General features: G+C 43.5%; 1 protein-coding gene across 11 annotated transcripts in view; it reads right to left on the reverse strand.

Moving 5' to 3' along the window:
* Positions 1 to 25433, reverse strand: part of LOC105835952 (bromodomain adjacent to zinc finger domain protein 2B) — a 156579-nt gene extending 131146 nt beyond the window's left edge. For 7 of the 11 annotated variants that reach the window (XM_036284648.1, XM_036284652.1, XM_036284657.1 and 4 more), the window contains exon 1: positions 24190 to 25433. The gene's annotated coding sequence lies outside the window, so the exon portion shown is untranslated. The remainder of the gene's footprint in view (positions 1 to 24189) is intronic. The other 4 variants (XM_036284656.1, XM_036284655.1, XM_036284654.1 and 1 more) reach the window with 1 other exon arrangement.
* Between the last annotated feature and the right edge of the window lie 227 nt (positions 25434 to 25660).

Below are 25660 nucleotides of genomic sequence, written 5' to 3' on the forward strand. Positions count from 1 at the left end.
CGGTTTATCCGGATCTCGTCTGGACGCTGCGTTTCGACGATGTACTTTTTATAGACGCTTCAACGTGAACGATATTATTGTTATTCGTTGAAGTAACTACAATATTATGGTAATTTCTTATTTAAAAATTAATTCTAAAAGTCATTGACAGATTTATTAATAATAAAATCTTCCCGGAGCACTAGAACTAAGCACCTGTCAGCTGCTTCCTGCTATCTGGATTATTCAGATAACCGCACGCGTATAACCGGTTATTCGTTAACTTTCCGCGTATGATAATTATTTTTATAGAAAGTAATGGAAACGTATTTTAAATTAATTCAATAAAAATCGAATTCATTGTGCATTTAAATGTCCAATTTTTCTTATAAACTTACAAAAGACTATTGACTACGTTTAAAAACTTGCGGGAAATGCACTTTAATTTATCTCTCGCATACTATTCATTACTTGCATTGATAATTTAAAAATGCATCTTTTAACATATACATTTTGAAAAAGTAATATATATATAGTTGTTTTAAATTAGAAAACCGGTTTGTCAAATTAATCATTTCATAAAAAATCAAAAGTTTTACTCGATCAGACTGTAATTTGGTTGTTTCGTATATTAACGTTTTTTCACGCGCATTTATATATAATATAATAGGTAGATAATATTGACTGACACGCAGTAAACGTCGAATCGACAGCGAATGATACGCCCCATCATTCCGTCCCCGCCATGGGACATTTGTATCATTATAACGCGAATTAATGCGTTGCCGGCGTAATAAATATAACGACTGATGTAACAAACGCGAGGGCGGCGGAAATCAAGACTAAACGATATGCAATGATAGCATTGCGCACCTGAAAGCGTTGCAAGATAACATTGCGTTACGTTGTGGACCGATTTGTTCGCGCAGCGAGACGTGATATATTGCAGCTAATAATCGTTTACGTTCGTTGCAACAATTGTACGGGTGTCGATGTTATTCGATGACTACGAAGGATATTATGCGGATATCAGTTGTTAAGATTATTTTGCCAAGCGACGCTCGATAACTCGAGGAAAAAGTGTCATATGTTAATGAATACGCATAAAGCTCTGCCCTGTTTGCTTTCTTCGGGGGAATTAAATCACAGCCACAAAATTAATCGATTAAGTAAATATTTGAAATCTGTCAAATTTATAATATTCCAGATAAATATTAAAAGTATTAAGCTATCGATTCTATACAGCGCTGCAAAATATAGATTTATGTTGTGTCAACGAAATGTTGATAGTATATTTTGAAATGGTTTTGAAAAAATGGAAAGTTATTCTATCCGGGAGCGATGGATCTCGACGCGCTCTAAATCGAGTATTTCCGTGATAAAATTCCAATTTTTCTCAAAAGAATAGTTGAATATAGAGATGTAGGTTGAATGTAGGTTGAATGTAGGATGAACAGCAAGTATGTAGAAATTAAAGCACTCACAATTCCAACTGTAACAGTGTAGAACTACGAAAACCTTCAACTTGTGCTAATTTAATACTATTACAAGTAGTTACTGCACACAGAGACTTCTGCCGAATAACTTTGCACTGTCATATATATATAACAAGATCGATTTTCATTTTGACTCAAGCACGACGTTATCTTATCCCAAATCAATCTTTAAAGCTGACTCTCCCGTTTCAAAGAACTTAACAGAAAGTCCAAAAAGTCAGCTTCACTTTCAACTCGCTCTTTTGATGGAATCACGGAAATTTGTATAATCGAGATTATTACAAGAATATTGTCCGGACGATGAGAACACAAAATGCGAATCTTAGTCGAACTCGGTCGAAAGTTGGAGCCGAAAGAGACATTCGCGCGAAATGTTTCCTCGGTTCACGAGGTATCCCAGTTAGCGCTGCATAAACATGAGTTGTTTATGCGCGGTTGCAAGGTCGTCACCGTCGTCGTGTTGACGCCGATCTTGCCGATCGGTACAGTGCGTCGACCATAAATCCGAGCTAGGTGCATATGCATTCGACCGTGAATTAATTATCAATGAGTTATATTCTTGCGGAGTGCAATAATACGGCGAAACACATGGCACCATCGAATGTGAATGAAAAACGTTAATAAACGCTATGAATCATATCCTCATACCATCATGTTGTTCGTTTCTTCTTAATTTCAACGATTATGTGTTTTAACGATTAATATACTTGGCAGTGGTTCCCGTTGATGTGAGTACATTATTATTATTTTATGTCCCGTTATCGTATTTATTACGCGAAAACGAAAGACGCGACAATAATTTGTTCGTCCGTTCGCAAAGTCTTTAGCCTCGTCCGCGAGGCGAGTAGCAATAAAGTAATGACCGCGGTCACGATACCGTAAGAGGAACAGGCAGAAATTAGCCGGAAGCGTTACGCGCTGCGGTGATATATCTCGCGGCGTAACCTCGAAACAAACATAAGCGTAGTTCAAACAGCCATCAAATATCTATTAAGCAAATTTTTGCCTCGTAAAACACAGGACGGAGAAAGTTGACATGAATATATCGATTTTATTGCTTCATTTGGTATTTATAATATTAACAGATGCAATTTAAAGTACATTAATTTTTTTTAACAAGTGTAAAAAAAATACTAGCGAAATAAAAGCTTTGGACAACAAAGTGAGGCTTTGAAATCAATAGATATCGAGATCCTTTGACGATCCGTTATCGCATCTCTTTGCTTAGCTTAACATTGAGCTTCAAGGTAGTTTCCGACAAACTTGGTTTCCCCTTCACTGAAAGGTTTATGACGGTAGAATCGAAAAAGGGCCGAAGAGGAACGTCTCTCAGAAGCGGATTCGCATCGGTCCGCGAGCGAGAGAAGCAGGCGGCCGTTAAGAGCGGCGGAATACCTGAGGAACGGGTTGGAAAAAAACGTGCACCGGCGAGCAGGCGAGGTGAAGGAACGAGTGCGAACGTGCTGCGAGAGAAAGGCCGAAGGAGAAACGCGCGCAATCGAGAAACGCGACAGAGAAGAGAGAGAGAGAGAGAGAGAAAGAGAGAGAGAAGACTCTTCGATCGAGCTCGCTGAATTTTATCCGAAACTTGGTGCGACCTCCGATTCCTTTCTCTCCCCATTCTCTCTTCCCCTTTCTGCTTTTCGACATCTTCAACCTTTCGTTTTATATCTCTCTCTCTCTCGTGCTTTCTACTTTACAGCTTCTTCTACTTTGTTTTCCACCTCCTTTCTCATCCGTTATTCGTTTTTGTCTTCTTCTCTCTTTCTCGTCTGTTATTCGTTTGTCTTCTTCTCTCTTTCTCATCACGACATTACATCTTACTCTAGTTGTTACCAAAGAGAGATATAGAGTGAAGCGAAGAAAAGAGAGCACAAGGAGAATGCTGCGAAAAAGGAAGAGAAAGAGAGAGAGAGAGAGACGACAGTCGGCGAATATCTGCGCTAATGACGAAGCTGTCCTAATTATTCGTTGAGTGTCAGTAGAAGAAGACGCCACCCTCTCGCTAAAGCAAAAAGGAGGCGAGGAAGACTGGGAGGGAGATTTGATGAGTGGACGTAAGAGGAGTTTCATCTCGTAGCAAACGAGCAGCTCTCTGTATCGATCATCAGAGGTCACGATATCAACAGACAGATATGAATGTACGAACGTGTGTATGCATATCATCTGTACACAGTATACGTACACACATGGGCAGGCTTACAACGATTACGAATGACCGTGTATATCAGAAAACGCGAAAAAGCGCGGTCAGAGAGGAAAAAGAGAAAGAGAGGCAAAATAGACGGAGCGAACGAAACAGAAAAAAAAGAAGAGAACCACGGAGAGAGCGAGGAAAACATGTGACGAATTGGCGGGTCTACGTCGCGACGCGGAACGGAATGATGACTCGAACTTGCTCGAGTCATACGGACAGCACTTCCGCGTATAAACGCGGACGAGTGCTCCTCGTTTCGCCACAGCAGCAGAGCATCATTGAGAACGCCTCGCGGCATACGAGGAAACTCGTTTAATCCGAACGACTTTCGAAGCGCGGTATTGGTATCGCTTGGAGACAAACGCCAAACAACCGCATCGCCTTTAGATATTGTCATTAGAGAGATCGATGGAAAACGTGGCTTTCCGGCTACCGGGCGCTGCTACGTCTTGTGCGGCTCGAACAAATGAGATTTGCATAAAATAAGCATTGACAAAGGAGGTGTCGGTAGGGAATTGATGCTGGCGCGCCGTACGCCATTAATGATTGATATAGGATACACGCATTTGTGGAATAAACGCGTATACATTATCGATGATAAATGTTAAGCTATATCTCCATCATGCCGATCGACACAAAGCTAGTGGACACGTTTTGTATGTGGGGATATGTCAGACTTCGCTAATTGGCGTGCTGATTTTGGCAGGGACTGTCTGACACAATCCCCATATACAAAATATGCCAATCGGCTTTGCCGATCGACGTGAATGGAGGACACGGTTTCAGAGAGAACTGCCATACTCGGTGGGACACGCCACGTTAGGATTTATTGGACTGAATTTCACATATGTCTGCATCTTTCCAATAAAGTTAAGGCTTCTAAACGCCAGTCGAATAGAAGCTATAATTCTCTACTTGAATATATTCGTACGCGAACGTATTGGTTTATAGCCTATAATCGATTTACCAAGAGGGAGATAGAGAAAATACGACGTCGCTTGAAAAGACTGGAGAGATAAAAAAAAGTGGCATGGAGATTCATAATACTCCATAATAATATTTATATCAGAGACCAAACAGAAAGATAAATATGAATAATATTTCAAAATTAACGTTACAGATGACTGTTCCGTTGCAACTCCATCCCGAGTATATGCTATCATTTCTTATTCGTATGCATCGCTGATATCTCGAATCCCGAATGTTGAATCATAAACTGGATCGCGTATTTAATAGATTCTCTCCCTCTTTTCTCTCTCTCTCTCTCTCTCTCTTTCGTATGTACGTTTTGAATTATCTAATAGATATCCGGATGGTGCGGCATAAGTCAACATTCGCCTGTTTGGTGGATAAACGAGAGACCGTCGATTTATAAACCATGTTATTAGCTAGTAACTGAGCTCCTCAACTATTCAGAAACGGCACGTCCGATTCGTCTCTCGCGAGGGCCCGCGCGTTTCGGCCCGATCGAGAGCGTGGTTTCGTTCCGCATTAGCGCAAGGGAGAACCCGGGTCTCTTCCCGCTACTCTCCCTCGACTCTCCTTCAGCCGGGCTGGTTTCGATCGTGCGAACGAACCATCCGTAGCCCACCAACCAACGATGGAATCGTGTTCCGTGAGTCCGTTGGGTTTGCGCGCGCGAGAGAGCCCGCCGTTGCCGCTGCCGCCGCCGTCGCGTCTCTCTCCCTAGCCTTTGCCACCCTCCCCTACTTCTCTCTCTCATGGAGTATTGAACGAACGAGCGCGAGCAGAGAGGAACCAGGAGACCAGAGGCAGCGCAGCGGCGACCGAGAGTGAGAACGAACGAGTACCGCGTGGCAAACGAGGAAAGGAGAGAGAGAGAGAGAGAGAGAGAGAGAGAGAGAGAGAGAGAGAGAGAGAGAGAGAGAGAAAGAGACAGACGTAGAGAAACGAGCTGGGTCGCGTCGATGAGAGAAAGAGGAAGTGAGAGAGATGGATAAAGGTACAAGAGAAAGAGAGAAGGTTGGAGCCGATGTGAAGCAGGGTAGCCTGGCGGCATACAGCATAGCCAGAGAGACGTGTCGGTTCTGTGGATCCCCTCCCCCTCCCATTGCCACCTCACCCCTCTCTCTCTCTCTTTCTCTCTCTGTTTCGTTCTGACACGACCGCCCGCTACGGGTCTTCCTCTTTCTCCTCATCGCACATAGTTTCTCTCACTCTCGCAACAGTTCCTCTGCTCTCGCTCCGACTAGCCTACCTCCGTTCGTAGCGCGCTAAAGTTCTCTCTGAAATGCGACGGTAACACCCTCCCTCCTCCTTCAACCCCTTCGTCCGCGATCCCTTCCTAGCTCGTCCGTTGTCTCCCTCGCTCCCACGCCGTTTCTTCCCGGCGATCCCTTCCGCGGTCCAATCGCGACTCGCTGTGCTGTCCAGATTACGGAACGAGCAAAGAGCCGAAAAGTGTGAGTGAGAACGAGAGAAAGATAGAGAGAGAGAGAGAGAGAGAGAGAGAAAGAGAGCAGAAATATGGAGCGAGAAGGTAAGAAAAACAGAGTGAAAGACAGAGACCAGGATTGCGCGTCATCATCAACGTTATCGTTGTTTTTGTCGTCGTCGTTTCCACGCTGAGTTAGGATACAGTATCTCTCGCAACGACCTCCGTCTCTCCATGCTTCTCGAGCATTCTCGCATGAGCGGAGATGCCGAGCGAAATGCCGGCGTTTTTGCCAGCCGTCCAGTCGTGGCTGACTTCTTAGGCTCAGCGAGCGCAAATCCCCAGATATTCAGCGCGTCCAAAATGAGCGGTTTAGGTTTAACGATGCCGAGAAGCGTCCTCGCGTGAGAGAAATCGACATAGAGAGAATGACTGAGGAGAGGGAGAAGAGCAGGAAAAAGAGAGAGAGAGAGAGAGAGAGAGAGAGAGAGAGAGAGAGAGAGAGAGAGAGAGAGAGAAGGGATGTCTTCAGTCGGAGGGTCGGCCGACAGGAATGCAAATTGGGAGCCACATGTAGGAACGTCCGTCGAAATCGGTTAAGGGGGAGCGACGATTAAACGCTTCTATGCGGCTTCTATTCGGATTGTTTCGGCAGATTGGCATTACATTATCGATTCGAAGCGAAGATGTCAAAATACGCGTGGCAGATTATGCGAGATAGTTCAAAAATTGCGTTTAGAATCACTAAGAGACTGTACACAGCTAATAGTGCTTGAAAGTTAAAAAAAAAAACCGTTTTCAAAGTTTCATAACCAATACACGCATCTCTTGAGTTTTTATTTCAATATAAAATATTGACGTAAAAAAAGTTGGAAATGTTTAGTCAGTTAAAATTGTCACAATCCTTATCTGTATCTGTTTTAAAGAGTATATGAGAAATATTAAATATTAATAATCTGTTAAAATAATATATTACATGAAATATTCATGTTTTTATATTTCATTATGTACAGTAGTTCGATAATAAACATGATCATACATAGCCGATATAAAATTAGGATAGTGCAGCAATTTAGTTATTACTCATCAAGTAACAGTTTATACGGCGGTATCAGGAAATCATGGTGATCAAACGCAGTGGAAAGCGACGCAGAAATTAATGCTAGGTGACGTAACGAAGGAGAGATAGCGAACAATTAAAATCGAATATAGGTAATCGATAAGATTGGGGGACATGCGACGCGAGCAGTACGAGAAAGAAGAGGGGGAAGAGAGAGGGGAGGAAGGGAGGGACCGAGGGTGAGAGAGAGAGAGAGAGAGAGTGAGAGAGAAGCGAGGGGGAAGTCGGCGGTGGCGGTGGCGGCGTCGATCGGGAATATCGAATACATTAATCAATAACGCACGCGCGAGAGGGCCAGTTCGTCTCTCAAGTTAGAACGGGGAACGAACATTGCGGGAGCAGGAGAACGGTATATCAATAGAAGACGCGGCCAGCGAATCGTATAATGCAGAAAACCTGAATAGCGGTATTTGTCAGCCTCGTTCTCACCGAGCCGTTCAATGGCTGATATGTCACAATTAATGCCGGTCCTTGCTTGTATCCCACTCAGTGTCTTCTAAGTGTTCAGTTTTTTCACGTCAATTTGAAATATAAATCGAACCCCGTAAGTTACCATTCAAGAAGACATTGACAATGTACTATCGTCAAAATTATCATTAAAAAAGTTTTTAAAATCACTGACAAATTTATAAAGATAGAAACTAAAATTTAAAATAACCAAAACAATTTTAAAGATAAATCGTGCATTATTAATAAATTTTTCAATAATAAGATATCAGTCGCGCCGAAATAATAAGGAAATACGAAAAATCGCTAGCTTGAGTTTTTTCTTTATCACACTTTTCATTGTTTTGGATTACACTTCGAGTAGAAAAGGTAAAATTCGCAGAATAAAGAATCTGATACTTTAAGTATCTTATGCCCGAGATTTTAATAAATCTCGTTTGCCTCGCTCGCTCTTTAGGAACATTAAAAAAGTAACTTATACAAGCAGCTAGTATATTCATCCGAGAAAAGTACGTAAAAGAGGATTACATCACGCGTACGCGTCCCATTCACTGTACTTTTGAAAGTTTTTTATGGGTGTAAAACTCATCCTGCTTGGGTATAATGTCTAACTCTTATTTGTAGCGCGCAGTGCAATGCAAATAGAACGAATAGGGGCGAGAAGCAAAACGGATAAAAAAAAGACCCCCCAGAAGAAATACTTATAAAACTTAATTTAAGTGCGATAATAGTTACAATTAATTGTTGAAGAAATTAGCTGCGGTGATAATTTTAAGCCTCTTTTACTTGAATTAGCATGAAACTTGGTATACCCGCACATAAAGAGCACGATGTTCCGAGCTACCACTCAAAAGAGAATTAAACTTTTGAGAGCGATTCGCTTTTCGTGCAGTCCTTACACATGTTTAACGCACAACAGCTGACGTACGATCGAACTTCGCATATAAAGGTCGCGCGCCCGATCTTTCGGCGAGGGGAACGAAACGGAGAATCGACGATTCCCCGTCGTCTGCCGGCGATAAAAAGCTGGAAAGTTTTTCGGCTTCGTTCGTCAGTACGGGGCGGGGTCTACGGGTATCGGGTTTTTTATTTCTTTTTACCAGGAGACCGTTCTCCATTTTTTTAAGACAGCTGCGCGAACGACGCGGAATTATTGTGCACTCACCTCTACCGCACGCTCCTGTCCGCTCGATACGCGCGCGCGCGCGCGCGCGTATGTACGTGTCACGTGTGGGTGTGTGTGTGTGCGTGTATATCTGTGTGTATGCGTGGCACGAATCTGTGCCACACACATATATCGAGTTTCAAGAGGCACGTTACGACGCGCAACGTCGACCTTCTTATATGGAATCGCGTGCGAGCAGGTACGCTTGAGAAACGACCGAGGGAAAATAATACGGGCGCCGGCCGGTGCGTACGCGCGCGTGTGTACGTGTCGCGAAACAAATTACTCTCTGGATAGACCGTTTCTTCGTTAATCATGTAAAGATACCCGAACGAGATTTGCCAACATCAGAAATACGGCCCGATGATGTTGATCCAACAATCAAATATTGATGAACAATACTGGCGTAATATTCGCAATTTTGCTTCGAATATCGATCATGTTTGATATTGGACATGCAATGTAAAATGCTATTTTACATTACTGTTTTACTTCACTATTTTACATTACATGTCCGATAACAAATTAGCTTTGCACTGCCTTTTTTCCTAGATAATTAGGTGTTGACAGTATTTTGAATGCTAGTGTAATTATTTTATTAATTATTATCTGTGTTAACTGTTTTCATTATTCGTTATGTACATGCATATACGAAAAAGATTTAATTTGTGCTTGGTAGTAAAAAAATATATTTAATTAAGACAATCGTAATTATATATACAGCCTCGGCTAAAAATGTTAGTCTATATAGGTTTTTCATTTATTTGAAAATTTTTTAACTGCATTATTTTCTATTGGTTTCTGATATTGTACACAAATTTAAAGGGTTCTTAAAATAAAAGATTAAGGTTATTCCATAGAAAATAATAATGATAAAAGAAATCTAGCTAAATAAAAAAATATATAAGCGTCTAATATTGCGGCTGCATAAAGAAATAGCATATTTTAAAGACCTGTTTATTAAGTGTGTGATAACGTACAAGCGAGTAAGACTTCGTCGTCAATTTATGAATTTTCTATTTCCACGCTTTCTATTTTGTTTAATATCTATATCAGTCAATCTGTATCATTTCACCGGATATTGCATAAATTATTGCCTACGTAAGCTAGATGTGTTTATTAGTAACACGCGAAACGTCACTTGGGATTTCCATGCGTGGATTACCGCGGAAGAAACAAAAGACTTGATATCGCGCATACATTATACCCGTTGGAATCGGAATATATGTAAATGTAACATCATGTAGTATGTAAAGTGCGTGAATTTTCTATCTGTGAACTAGTTCCTGCGCGAGAAAAAGTATCGAAAGCAGTAAAAAATAATGGGGAAAAAAATGAAACACGTTATTTGCTTTAAATACTCGCATTATTAATCAATCGTTTAATTTCTGTATACGGGTTGCGATTGCGCCGATAATAGATATCGCAAATAGATACGGCAGGATGTACGTGCGTCATTGTGAATCCCATTGCAATGCAAAGATTTAGTGACAAAAAACGTTTCCTTATCTCAACAACAGCGTGCACAGTACAAGTACTGTGTGATATGTATATACAAATTAAAAAATTCTTTTATTATTCTTTCTTGGACAAAGATACAAAAAAAAAAAGAATATTATAAAGTTTTTTTTTAGGTATTTAAGGTATTTTAGGTAAACTCTTTATTTTACTCTGAACGATTCCAAGTGGCCAAGATAACCTTGCACATATGACTTACTTGCATTCCCATCTTATTACGATTGCTCACACAAGCAATCGAACGGATGCGATCTCCGTGTCGTCGATCCATTGTTCGAGCGTATTGTATAACATCTGTCATTGATTTCTCTCGAGTCCGCGTGGAAAGACAAGGTCTGTGTTAAACGAGACAAATAATCACCATGAATGAAACCGCGGTAACAATGCACCTCTTCGCGATCGTGGATCGCATAAATGGTACGATAAATTATTTTTCAGTGAATTAATATATCGAACACGCTGCGCTTTTCTCCGTTTTATATTAATTTGTTGTCGACGCGTGTAATATATTAAATTGATTATTTCAAAACAAATCGTTTACCACTAACAACTGTAGAAGTACTTGTATCATTAATTCAATTCTCATTTTAGATTATGCTGAAATTTACCGATATTGTATTTAATAGATATCGTTTGCAGAAAAAGAGAAAAAAAAGAGAGAAACTTCATATTATTGAATCATTCGATAATGATATCTCGACAGAGAATAATTAAAAACAAAGTTAGAAGAAAGTTGTTCAAATTTTTAAAATTTATATTTAAATTTATAATTTCTAATAAACATTTTACAATACGATTTTTCAAAGAGCTCTATATCACGAACAATGTAACTGTCACTGTTAATTCGAATTAATTGTGTACAATTGATAAAATCAATCTCATCGGAAGAATACGAAGTACTGTAATTATTTTGAATTTAAATTATAATTAATGGATATATAGAATAGTTTATTTGTAGCGCGTATAAAATGGAAGTTGAACACTTTAATTTTATACACCCCACGAATGGGGGCATTCACGACACACGAATGTGCACAAGTCAACTCGTATCGATCACCCGGTGGCCCTCGGTGTAATCGTGTCTCCCCTTCTCCATAATGGGCAACACCTAATGAGTCGATAGACGTCGTTAGACGTTACGGAAATTCGATTATCACCGAACGCAACGTCAAATGTATCGACGTTTTCGCGCGACTCTTATACACATGGTAATTTTTGTTCAAACGTAAACAGTCAATATTTGCATATACACACTCATCCGTGCATACGCTAATAATATTATGCATAATAATACTACGTATAATATATTTAGATCATGCCGTTTCAACTCGTGAAGTGTCTCTTGGCGTTATAGTGCATTACAGATATTTAAGAACACAGAATCGTCATTAATCCGTAAAAATTAGGAAATTTTCGTATTTATAAATTTATATTTTAAGATTGCGATTACACGTACTTATTTGGTGATTTGTGTTATTAACGAGAAACGTGAAGCACATATACACGCGCAAGTCTCGTAACACCTTAAATTCTGAATAAGCAAGTAAACAAAGGAGTTATTAGTATCCAACTAATATATGATCGTAACTGACAACAATACAATTTATTAGCATAATGGTGAGAGTAAGAGCCGATCGAGTAGTCGAGCACAGTGCCCAGAACTAACTCCACTTGACACGGTCATTGTCATTTAAATCATCTAGCGTCAAAGCTGAAAGAGTGCGCCGCGTAATAGACGTTCATTGTTCTAGCGCCAACGTGAAAAAAAAAAAAGATAAATAAGAAAATAAACGTGCAACGGGCACTGCAAGTTTTTATCGTCGAACAGAATATCAAATTTAAAAATATTCGTGAAAGTAAGTTTAAAGACTACAAACGAAGAATAAAAACAAACTTTGATACACATTATACAATCATATATATTTTTAGAAAATACTTTTATCGGGCAAATAATTGTGCTATTTCTTTCTTGTCGACAAATAAACATCAAGTTTAAAGGTTTTTAGTATCGGCATAAATCGATCATTCCGTTTTAATGTGTGCTATCGGGTCATAAAAATTAAAATGTGCATTAGGAATACCTAAAGTATTGTAAATTATATTTATTATTGGCTTATATATTCACATTTTAAGAACTTGGGCGAAATTTTGTTTTTGAAATATTGTTTTCTTTTGGCTGAAAATGACGGTTAGACATGGTTTCGTTCGCGATTAAATTACGGTTGCTATCAAGCAGTGCAAAATTTCGTATTTAGACGAAACAGATTACATATCCCAAAAGTACCTACGAAAGCTGCCTCTATATGGTCAATCACTCTGCGGGGAAACGACCCTAACAGGGGCGGTGCCGGGAATCGTTAACGGTAAATGGAAAACTTCGGAATCCTCTCCTCGTAATGTTGTACGATACACCTACACGCACGACTATCGCTCGCTTGTCGATTTTACGATCGCGGATTGCCAATGGCGGAGCCGTTCCATTCGCGCGCGGTGATACGAATTTTATATTTAAATGGACGCAATTAATTATCAACCGGCAAAAAACGACCGTCACCGAATGCTATTACGTTAAAAGAAAGTGCGCACGTAATCGCACACTGCTACTAACACGCCCGATATATAATAAACGCGCACGCACATTCCGAATCATAAATAGGTAAAACGCTAAATGGAAGACGCGCATGCTACGTTCATTCATTTATACAAATTTCGAAAATGCGTTTACGTAATTTGTGTTACTGAAGATTACGCGTAACATTTAAAACGCGGGCGTGACGAACGTAATTCGTAAAATTGAACCTCCGATTTAACAGCTCGGTGACACAACGTTTCATTTCTCTTCTCTAAAAGCAGATCACCGATTCTTTCCGCATCGATAATAGCAATCGTTTATTAGCGGTCGTTTTCGCTCGAGTCCCCGCAATGTTTAGCGACCAATTATCGCGCGTTTCGTCGCAACGGCACGCAACTATTTCGTGCCCTGCGGAAGAGAAGCCAAGTTCCTCCGTCCGCCGCCTGTCGCCTTTTCTTCCCGCCTCCCTCGTCCGTCCGGCTTTTCCAGCTTTCAGACCCTCTCTCCCCCCCTTCGACCCGCAGCCAACAACGCAGCGAACAACGAGGCCCACGTTCGATCAACGCCGAGAACCCGGGCGCATCCTTTCTCTCGCCCGTTCTTGCACACCTCTCTCTCTCTCTCACACACACACACACATACACACACTCTCCTATATCCTCCGCCTTTTGTCCTACCCTCTCGTACACACACACGAACGTACGCGGAACGCGTGCACACGCTCGGATACACTCAACGACGACGAGCGGCCTTTCTACTCTCCTCGATCCGTTCCGCCGCCGCTGCCGCCGGCGCGTCCACCGCTTTCTTCTTGATTTCACTCGTTTGCACAGAAATCGAATTTCCACGACGCTCGCAGGCAACCGAGAGGGGGGAAAAAGGAGTGCAGTGCAACAATTACCGTGCGACGACTGCGAGTATCTAAGCCGAAAGATTTCTGTTTGAAGACTGCACTTCGATCGGAGGTTGCGAATGTTGTAATGTTTTCCAACGCAGCCTCAATTGCTACGGTCAATCTAATCAACGATTCGTAGTACGTGCCGCGAGGATGTATGGATTCATCCTACCCCGAAATACGCGTGAGATGATGATTTCAACGTAAGATACGTCGGCTGGTGAGTTTCCTCGCGCCTATTCTCTACCGAGAGAGGCGATCGCCTCTCCTGCCTGCCTGCCTTCCTCTCGCTCTCTCTCTTTCTCTCTCCGCCCGCTCCGCTCGTCTGCGCCGAACAACGAATACGACACGACGACGTGACTTCTGGACGAAATGTGTGTGCCGGACGGTTGTGTTGTATGCGGAGAGGAACGCTGCGAGATCCGCCTCGCTGTGAGGATGGAGCTAAAACGAGTTTCGTGCGCCTGTTTCGGGGGAAGGTCTTTCGCGATGAGTCTACTCGCTTCGCTCGCACGAACGAACGAACGAACGAACGAACGGACGGGCGGACGGGCGGACGGACGCCACTCGCTCCGTGGATTACATTTTAGCTCGGAGATTCGTTCGTGAAGCTGCGTTACAATCAAGAAAGGTTTCATTGTATTGTCGAAAGTGCCGCTCTACGGTCGGAATGTTGTTCATAAACACAAACCGTTTTAGATAGGAAAAGCGGCTGTACTGTTTTCTTGTAGAAAAATACCGTTCGAATAGGTCGTGCGATCGAAGAGAGAAGTACAAAAGGGCGTTTTGATCTAGACGATTCAATTTTGCAATGAATGTACATAAATAGAATTTACGTCAGTGCGAGTAATATTATCTCCGAATGTATTCCGAATGTTTATCTTATGTGAAATCATTTTTGTGTAACTTGTTGTCGTGTGTTGACAATTCCACGTTGATAATCGTATTTAGATCTCCACGTTGTTATACAATTACTGCGCAAAGTACGGGAAGAAGAATGCATACGAGTTATAAAACGTCTCGGCAAACACACCCGATAAATACTGACGTTTCACGAGCAGTTACAAAACAGTAGCGGAACAAGTCGATCTTAGAATTATCTTCTGCCGCATATCCCGTCGTTGAAGAAAGAACGAGAGAGAAAGAGTTAATTTCACGCCTGGTTGGCGGCCACTGTTTGTATATTCGGAAACCTGCTTACGCAGCCTTGACTTTGTGTGAACGCCGCCATACGTGATGTGCCCTCACAGGTTAACATTTGCCTGTAGTTCGATTACAATAATTTGAAAGCACTTGCATATTCAGAAATACACTCGACTACTGAATCTCAAATAGTATTTTTATGCATGCATCTATTTAATGCACCTGCATACGCAAAATTACAAAATTACATTCTTTTCCTAATTCGCGTTTTTCAACCTTAAAGTTAAATCCAATTATTGTGATTTTATCGAATCTCAGGATCTTTGTATGCCGTTTCCAGATTTGGACGAAAACTCTAGGAAATCACATTACGTGATTAATACAGAAATTTATGCAAATTGCTAATAAAAGATTAGCTCGACGACATTTGTGAGATGTACGATCGAATATATTTCTCGCCGTATCACACGGAGCGACCTTCTCTTTCTCTCTTCTTTTAACCGTCCTCCAAACAATGAATACAATACGACATGACGTTGCAGACAAAACGCGCGCGCGAAACAATGAACTCGGAAAAAAAGGAAGCTGGATTTGACGGAGCGAGAGACCGGCAAAAAACTACTCTGAAAGCAAGAACAGTTTCTCCAAGTCGCCGAACGAATCACAAAGTCCCTCGAATATTCATTTCTTGCGATTTTCGCCTCTCATTCTCGGTGTCTCTCGGTAAAAAAAAAGAAGTGCATACGTTATCTTCACGTTTAATATAATATTAATGCTTCCTCCAATCCTCCTAACTTGTCTATTTAAGAATAAATATGTACAGTTGAAAAATGTGTTTTCTTGCTAAAAAATATTCTGCTTAAAATTTCTATGTCAAAATTTAACACATTTGCTTATTACTTTACCATATTCCTGTTGTGTTAATCCGAGTGGGGTGTTAAACTATTACAATAACTAAAAAAAGTGTAAAAGTAACACAATGTGCATGCATTTTTAATTTTACGCAATAAAGAAGATTTACTTATAAAGCAACAATCGACCTTGAGTATCAAAATTAAATATTAGCAATTAGAACATTCGTTCGAGATAATCGTTGCACTATTAAACAGCGCGGCTGATGCAGGAAAATTCCGCACGCGCTCAACTACGATAGCCACGCGGAAATGGTCACGACTCGAGATTTTCATGTGTCATTCGGTTGAGACATTCGCGGAATAAAACTCGCGACGCTTATACGCTTGAAATATTGCGGCAATTCTATCTCGGAAGCTGTGTAAATGATTCTCGCGAGAAGCTTACCGTTGAAAATAATTTACGTTACGTTCCACGTTGGCTTACTTATTTCTGAATATTTTCACAAGCAATTGGGGGCACGAATTGCCCCTCCCCCCCCCCGAGTTTTGAGTTCGTATCAGTGCCAAAATTCTAGCGGGAATTCGTTTTATTGCCGGAGCGCGCTCTCGTTCGCTCGCGTCGCGTTCCGTTTTCGTTTAAGTTCGGGGGGGAAAAAAAAAACGCACGTGGCGACAGCCCCGACGACATGGCCGTTGCCGACGACATGGCCCCCATTTCGAACACGGAGCGATTAAGTAACGAAGCACGCTCGCCCGCTCGCTCGGTCCCTCCTCCTCGCCTCTCGCTTCTCCGTTCACCCCGTGCACGAGAATAAATTCACCCTGTACGGGTCGCGCGGGGATCGATACGCACGATTATTTCGGGAACTCGCCCCGTCGCCGTCCCTCGACGAACGGCAAAGCTTGGGAGGAGAGCGAACGAAGGCAAGACAAAGAGAGAAAGAGAAAGAGAGAGAGAGAACCCTTTCCGCTCCCCTTTCTCTCTCTCTGAAACGCCGAAGGCTGCGCGAGAGATAGCGCGGGGAAAGCCAATGCTCGGGAAAGATCGAGCGAGCACGTAGCGCGACGACAACGACGCGTGCGGCAACGTTTTCCAGATCGATTTCCGTCGAAAACGCGCGTCGCGGGTCATCGCGGCGCGGCAACACGGTTCTCCTCTCGGCGTTCTTTGTCTTCCCTCGCGAGTAATATATACCTACTCGCGTCGGTCGTCTTCTCGCGTGAACGAATACGAGACTCCCACGATACGGACGTCATTGCGTGACCGAGCGAGCGAGCGAGCCGAGGTCTCGTAATGAGGGACTAAAAATCGTCCGAAGGCGTAACTACGTGCGGCAGCGTATAAGTCTCCTTGTCGCGTGCATTGTTACTTCGGTCAATTTAATGAGAAAAGAGAGAGGAAAAGTGTGCATACGTGTACGATATTGACGTTCGTATGTAACGTGCGATGACTGTATGCTCGTTTCGTTGTAATTATTTGTGACGCTAGTGCGTCAGCTTAAATTAATGTTACTAATGTGTAACGATTACGGCGCCGCTGTGCGAAAGTTGAGGCAAAACATTTTCGCATTAGAGGCTCGCATCTGATAAGAGTGATAAGTTTGCAACGCTTTCCCCCGCGTAATCCCTTTGTGCCTGTCTATATACATTTTGAAATTAATACGAGGAACTTTTGTGTGTTGCAGTTAAGTAACAAAGTTGGGACACGGCTACACGAGGTCCATTCATCAAACTCGCCCGAATATGTTATACTGGCACATATTTATAGAAGATGAGTGTTTCACCGCGACGAATATGACCCTTTGTTCCGAGACGTCAATCGGCCTCTCCAAGCCGAGCGGATTAGAACTCACGATCGAAACGTGTTACGTATGCCAAGTCTCTCTCTCTCTCTCTCTCTCTCTTTCTCTTTAACATTTCGCGTGCACGCTGTTTCTAAATCATCCGGTAAGGAGAAAGGGGGATCTCGCGTCAAAGAAGCGCGCACGACGGTCGTCATAATCTCGTCGGATTTATAGAGCGTAATGAGAGATTGCCGGATACTTGAGTTAAGAAGAAACGCTCGAGAAATTCTCCCGCTACGTATTCCTTTTAATATCACCCGCGAATCTCTCGTAGAGAATAATTTATTAATTTCTTCTTAATTCCGATATGTAGACCGGTACAAAATGTATTGTGCTTACGTTTCAAAAATCGCTCATTTTCATATAAAGTAATTTCACGAATCAAGTTAAAAAAAAAAACAAGTACAATTATAAAGTCACTCGTCAACATTCTGATCTTCGAAAGTCCAATTCGAAAAACGTGACTTTCGTCCAGCTACCGTTCCGACGAACTGAGAATGAATAAAGTGAGTCGTATATACGACAAAATAAATACGTATTCATTCACAACGTGCTAGCTAATAGACTCGACTCGAATTCATGGTTTCTTTATTCATGTATGCTAATTGTGGTGTACAGATTACGCCGGTCACGAGATTTAGTAGATATCACGGTAAGCCCGAGTGCAACAGTCGATACCTATTCCGTGAAATGTCGACACACATATATTATCGAACACGTTTTTGAATAGATTTATAATTATATGATTAGACGTTATCGATAGTCGTCAAGACTATTGATAATTGAAAAGATAGCGATATTTGGAAGTGAAACTTTCTCTCCCAAGTAAAATAATTCCACATTTTCATGTATTTTTCAGATTCGTCAGTTAAAAAAAAGAAATGTATGTCATACAGATTTCAGTGAATTGGATTTTCGACGGAGAAAAAAATTAATAAAATGTGGTTCGTGGACAAACGGAGAGATGTCAATTCATCTCTTGCATTTTAAGCGGCCGAAGTCAATAATTATTTAATCTTCAACTGTTAAACCGACGGGCCGTGAGAAACGTCAAATTCGACGAGAGAAATCATACGTGCGGTATTAAATCGCGACGGCACAGACGACTCTCTGATCGAGCGTGCGGTGCGAGAGATCCGAGTGCAGGGGCAACTCTCTTTGTCGTCGCTCGACGAAGGCTAACGTTCGTATATTACACGTCGCCGCGCGCCGGTTTTCACAGCGCCGATAAATATCAGCTGCGTCGTACCACGTCCACCATGGCGTTCCTCGCCTTCGGCGATTAGTCACGTTTCGATTTCGTGGGACGATCGACCGCTGCGCGAAAATGGGCCGCCTGCTAAGCAACGCGTTTTAAACGGCCATTCGTGTCGGCCTGCGAACCCCCCCTCCCCTCCCTCCTCTGCTGTACGTGTCCGCGTAAATTTTTATTTCGACAACCTCGGATCCCTCGTGTTTACTCGAGAAACTAGATGTTGCATTATTGTTATTGTTAATGTAAGTAATAGTTAATCTTGTGGATACTGTTGACTGTATTAGATTACTTTGTACTTTTTAATAACATAATCGGATCGCAGTTGCAATAAATCTTTTACAAACCGGGTAATATCAGTAATGATTGAATGATAACATTTACGTTCCGCGTATCTAAAGCAATTGCATTATCACAGTCAGCTGTCGAGCGCAAACGATTAATTGTGTCGTTGTGTGCGTACGGACTCACGATCGCGATACGGAACGCGACGTGTTTTTTCCCTAACGTTTTCCTTCCCGAAATTTGGCAGACAACACGGAAAATCATCCATCATCGTATGTCGCGATATTCAGTCGGTTCTCGGTTGTCATCAGTACATCGTAAAGCGCGAGCCGTCTTTGCGTTATGCCCGAATCGCACTAGCGATTGCCTTGGCGTTTCTCGAGACTAGTCCAGAAAGGAGCCTAATTGCAGCAGCTTTTTTTCCCCCCGATTGGTCGAGGAACGCAGACGCAGCCGCAATCGCTAGCGTGACTCGGGCATTACGGCGTGTACAAAAAATTTAAAACGGAACTTCAGCTGAATGAGAGATTATAGTCGCGCGCAGCACGGCCTTCTGTCGCGTTATCGACCGCTTAATCATCAACAAGGCGCACCTATCACCGATAACAGCGCGCGGTATGTCTGTATGCGCGACTCCGTTTATTCCACCAATCGACGCGACAAGACGCGACCTTCCTGCGCAGACAAAAACAAAAAGATCAAATTCAACAGCCTAAAGGTGATCACGAATGATGCGTTCATTTGACAAACATTCCATAAATAGGCGTCGCTCTGCACGAATTGTTCACCGAATATTTCTATAAAAAATTTGATTTTTTATCTCTTTATTTTTACCAAGTTTGAAAGATGTTACCACTCGAATGGCTCTCTTACGGAGAAAAAAAATTATTCCCAAATCTACAATCATTGTCTCGCATATAAGCAAAAATATAAAATTTATAATGAATTTGATAATTTTGAATTCTCATATTCAACAAAAATTTTCATTACATTGAGAGGGAAAAAATATTGGATAAAAAAGGACAATACCTGTTCAAATAATAACAGTTTGTTCAAAGAATCTTTCAATACTATAATTATTAAAATTGTATGATGCTCATTAAATAATTATTATAATATTGATATTAAAAAAAATACCATATTTTCCTGAAAGTTAGGATTATCAAACTCTTTGAAGACGACTTTACGTTGTTATATGAGCCAATGATTGTTGAATTGATACTAACTTTTTCCTGTGTAACATTTCGCTATCGTCATTTCAAGGTTTATTGGTGTCATAGTGAAGCCATTGAAAAAAGCATCCACGAACGAGAACGCCGCGAACGATTCGCGATACCGATTACGACGATTCAACCAAGACAAACATCGATCGGATGGGCAACCGGCGATACGTTCGGATACGACTCATCGACAAGCGAGACGTGTGTACCCATCGATCAAACCGCAGAGCAGTGTGCTTCCCCTGCGTTAAGTTAGATCCACAATCAAGCAGAATTGTGTGTGTGTGTGTGTGTGTGTGTGTATGTGTACGGTTCACGCACGGTTCATGGATTATGCATAATCCACGTAGATCATGTGATAGTTCATGTAGACGTAAACTATTGTTGCTCATGTAGGTATCCGGTGAAGCAATGGCGAACACAGCATCACGTTACGGAGCTTTATGCGAATCACAAATTTGCTAACTTAATTTTCGATGGAAGGTAAAATTCTTTTCCAGTTGTTTTGAGCACACAAAAACGTAAAGACGTGTCAATTTCTTTACTACGATACCGTTTGTACTTTTCTATAAAATTATAAATTACTTTTTAGTTACATGTATATGTATATAAACAAAATTTGTATACAAACAAGATATGTATACAAACAAAAGCGTTGAAATACTTTTGTCATGGTAGAAAAATATATGTAACTTTTATATAATTTGTAAACATTACAAGAAAATTTTTTGCTTTCAATAAAGATGCAAACAATTTTAATTTTGAATGAATGAATAATGAATAAATGATTTATTGCACTTCAGTATTGCAGTCAAGAAACTTTACAATAGAATCTCTAACTTCACTCATGCCATAATTGTAATTTTTTCAATTGTGCTAAAGATAGACTTATTCTACCATCGATTAAGCACCAGTAAAGAACAAAACGTTATGACAGCAAAGCTGCGAGGACAAGACGGTCTTTACTAAGCGAATCGATCGTTTCGTTAGCGTTTCTGAATTTTTCCGACACGCGATAGCGCGCATCTCGGGAGATTCTCGCGGAACATTTAACATGTTCCATCGGAAGAGACCGAAAAAAAAAACGAGAAAGAATCGAGCCACGGTTTCTCGATCGGCGCAAGAAGTGCCCTCGCGGCTCGCGAAACGGCGCGCATCTCTCGCTACCTGCCGTCCGATTTAGGTCGTTAACGGTAAAACGCCGCGAGGAAACCGCTCGCGAAACCGAGGCAGATCCGTTACCGATGGCGGCTCTCGATTTTGCCGGCTTAGCTCGCTCCGCGAGAACGACTGGATGCGTCTCGCGAGAATTCTACGTCGGACAGCTTGTTTATTGCTCGAGAAACAAATTTGTAGAGAGAAATAACGAAATTTAACATCTTAAGCTTAATTATCAATAGATCATGCAAAGGAATTTTATCTGTGTCAACTGTTCGTACACGGAGAAAATTTTATATAAAAAATTACCATGTGTGACAGTAGCCACGGATTACAAGAAAAAATTTCAAAGAATTATACCATAAGTAGCGTAAATATTATGGCAATTTAATGAAAGATATGATAAAAATTTTTATTTTAATTCCTTGGTCCGCTCTTACCGTTTACCATAGTAATTCTTATTGTAACATTTCTCTCCACGTAGTAATATGCGTGCAAATTCGACTTCGATTCTTTTAATAATATTTACATCACAGATTGTCATGCAGATCGGTTAAGCGAGAAATAAGAAAGAATCCCTTGTCCTAGAACGGAATAAATCTGCAGTACCGCAGTGACGTAACGTATACAAGAATCAACCCTTTGCCCTTCAGACTATTTCAGATTCACGTTACAACACGACGGCGGATGCATAATAATTCGTTATAGTGTCGGGCTTCCGTAACACACTTTGCTGCACGTAAGCGCTCGTTACGTAAGCGCGGAAAAGCGTTAATCAGAGTCGATATTCCGACGGCGCGTACTCGAAAACGCGTCCTCCGTTATTCTCCTCCTCCGCGAGATTTCTACGAGATCTCACCTTGCTCCTTGCGCGCGCAGCAGCGACAGGAAAAAATTTTCGAGAGAGAGAGAGAGAGAAACCGCGCGATCGCTAACGAACGCGCGCGTTTCTCGCGCGACGAGTCTAATTACTCGCTTCGCGCGCTGTTCCACGCGCGTCGCCGTTTCTCCGAGGACGAGCCTCCTTGAAGGACGCCCGCGCGAAACGAACGATCCGTTGCGACATCAACGAAATTGCTCGATGTCACTTGACGACGTGGCGCTGCGCCGCGCCTCGAGGATTTTTCGGTTTCCTCTCCCTCCCCATCCTACCTCCCTTCTCACTCAAATGTCGCTCAGCCATTAATCGTACTCGGTTGAATTTTACTTACGCGCTTAGATAACGACTTTAGCTTCGGCTAAAAACGTCTGTGGAGCAGCTCGCGATAAATCGCGAAACGCGTCGCGTCGGGCCGCACCGGCCTGCAGTTGCAGTTGCAAGGCATCGTGGCGTTTACGTAATGCACTCGAAACGCGAGATCGCCCACCAATTTTGGACACTTGTAACTCTTTAATCCGGAAATATCTCAATTAATTCAATTCGCGGCAATTCACCAGATTTTTTGGATTGTACAATGACGATATTTAATGAAAAAAAAAACAAAAAACATAAAAGAGCTAACAGAGAGATTAAAGTTAAATGACATTATATAGTCAGAATCCAAAATGTCTGGAAACGCGCGAACAAGGAGAGCGAGAGAGACGGGAGAAACGAAAATATAATGTCCCGGTTCTCTTTTTTCCTACGAAATACGCGAGTACCTACCTTTCGTTCACGTGCACTACCGTATGAATGCGTAATGGAACGACCGAATGCATGCGCTATGAGGGAAATGCAAACATACATATTTCACTCGTAGTGCGTGCATTCATTCGTTTGCTCGCTCGCTCGTTCCTTCACGTCTTCATAGAACGTAATGCACGCGGGCGACAAATACTCATCATTTGTTTCGTACGGAGGAATCGGCTGGAAAAGCTAAAGCGCGCGTTCGATTCCATTCTTCTCTCCTGCCCGTCTCTTCGACGCCTCGATATCCAACCGCGACAGATGACGGCTCCATTATTTATCTTATAGCCGTGATCGCGATGCACATGCCCTACGACGTCTATATTCCGATTTTTTCCGACTCCTCTCTCTCTCTCTCTTTCTCTTTCCGTTTCGTCTCGCCGCGCCTTACGATAAAATCGTAACTAACGTGAACTCGTTCGGCTCAATTTTTCACGTTTGCGAGCGCGGAAGAGGCGTCCTGCAAAAATTGTCGGGTAGATTAGCAGTTAACTTCAAACTGCTAATCTACGCGTGGAGCGAATAGTGAAGCTCGCTCGCCCGCGTCGAGGCCCGGAGAGATTTGACGAACGCATCGACAACGGAGTCGAGTCAGCGGAATTACACAGCTCCGATGTTTTCCATTTCGTTCGAGCAGCGAAGCTTGAGAAACCACATGACAGCGATACGACGCGGGTTTCGCAACTTTCGGGAGGGAGGGGAGGGGGGGAGGGCTTCCGATCGTAAAAAGGGAACAGCCGCGCGCGGTCGTTAATTATCGCCGTTACGAAAAACGTTCGGCGATACCGTCGCGTCGTCGCGTCGCCGCTTCTCTCCTCGCGACGACCGCGGCGCGCGTACCTCAATTCCGAAATAACTCCGCTAGCACTATCTTCGTCCGGCGACGAATTCGCGCGCGGCGTAAGCCGCGCGAGACGAAGGCCCCGTAAGCGAACAGAAGACGAGAGGAAAAGGAGAACATTAACACTTGGTAAGAAACTCACGGGAGAGAACTTCCTGTAGCGGCGCACGTCCGAGAAGAGTAGGGGATGGCGGCGGGGCAGGAGGGGGGGAGACTCTTCTTCTTCTTCTTCTTCCTCCGCTCTCTCCTTGGCTTCTTTGACGCGAAGTCGCCGGGGCCCCTCTCGTTTACTCCTGGAATGCACAAACGCGCCGTGTCACCTTCCGCGGTTTCACGAGAGCTCGTCGTCGGGCATCACCGCTCTCTCTTCTCTCTCTCTCTCTCACTCTCCGTGGGACTCCACGCCGCCGCCGGCCGACGAAAACCGAAATGGGAACGTCGGCTCGGGTCGGATCGCGTCGCGCCGCGTCGTTGCGTGGTGTTGCGTCGCGTTGCGTGTATGTGTGTACGTCGCGTCGTCCGGTCGCTCGCGAACGGAGTCTCTCTCTCTCTCTCTCTCTCTCTCTCTCTCTCTCTTTCACCTCCTATTCCCGGACGCCGCTGTTCCGCGAACACGATTCCATTCCCATCCGCGTCACTCCGCGCTTAATCCGGAATACCCCGTTACGCTGTCACGAGACACGCCGTGACGCTGAAACGCACTGAACGTAGGCACCGCTGAGTTTACGCGTCACGAAGAAGAACGACTCTCGAGGAGGAAAGGAGGGGGGAGGGGGAGGGGAGAGAACCTCGACACTCCGCGCTCCAAGCTCGGGGGTAACGTGAGCCGTGACAAACCGGCGAATCTCCGTGACAAACAAGGGACGGAAGAGAGAGAGAGGTAAAAAAAAAAAGAAGGGGGGGAAAACTTTGGCTCCCGCACTCTGTCTTCACATTCTCCGTTCTCGTGGTCGCTCCGCCGTCTCGGTCCGCCCCTCGACGTCCCGTCGACACCGACGCACACGGAGATAGATCGCGCGGAGGGACAATCGATGATGTGCCAATTGTTTCTCGTCCTCGCGCCGCGCGTCCAACTCCCCCCTCTCTCTTTCTCCCGCGCACTTTCCGACACACTGCAGCAGGCAAGACGACACACGGTCTACGCGGTTACCGCGTCGCGCGTTTACTTACTGAGAGAACACGACTTAATTCCCGGACGCGACAGATTAGATTCACTCGCGCTCGGGCTGCCGCTGGCTTCTTCGCCGTCGCGCTCGCGCTCGTCCGCCCAGAGGAAACACCGGCGCTCCAGAGGAGGCCGTGCGCACGGTCACACGTCTCTCGCTCTCGACACGTCCGTACGTCGCGGGCGCCGCTGGCGGAGTGAACCGGTGGCGCCGCGAGCACCGACGCTGGCGCCCTCGCCGTCAACTTAGACGGCGGCGGCGGCGGCGGCGGCGGCGGTGGCGGCCGCCCACCGGTCCGCCGGAGGGAGGGGAGGGGCGCGCTCGCGCGCGCACTCGCAGGCGCGACGCTCTCTTCGAGGAGACCGGAATACCACGGAACCGGAATACGCGCGCACCGATGACACACACATACAAGCGCGCTCGCGCGCGCGCGCGGATACGACAGCT

This window comes from Monomorium pharaonis, chromosome 3 (genome assembly GCF_013373865.1).
Source record: "Monomorium pharaonis isolate MP-MQ-018 chromosome 3, ASM1337386v2, whole genome shotgun sequence".
In the NCBI taxonomy this organism is placed as follows: domain Eukaryota; kingdom Metazoa; phylum Arthropoda; class Insecta; order Hymenoptera; family Formicidae; genus Monomorium; species Monomorium pharaonis.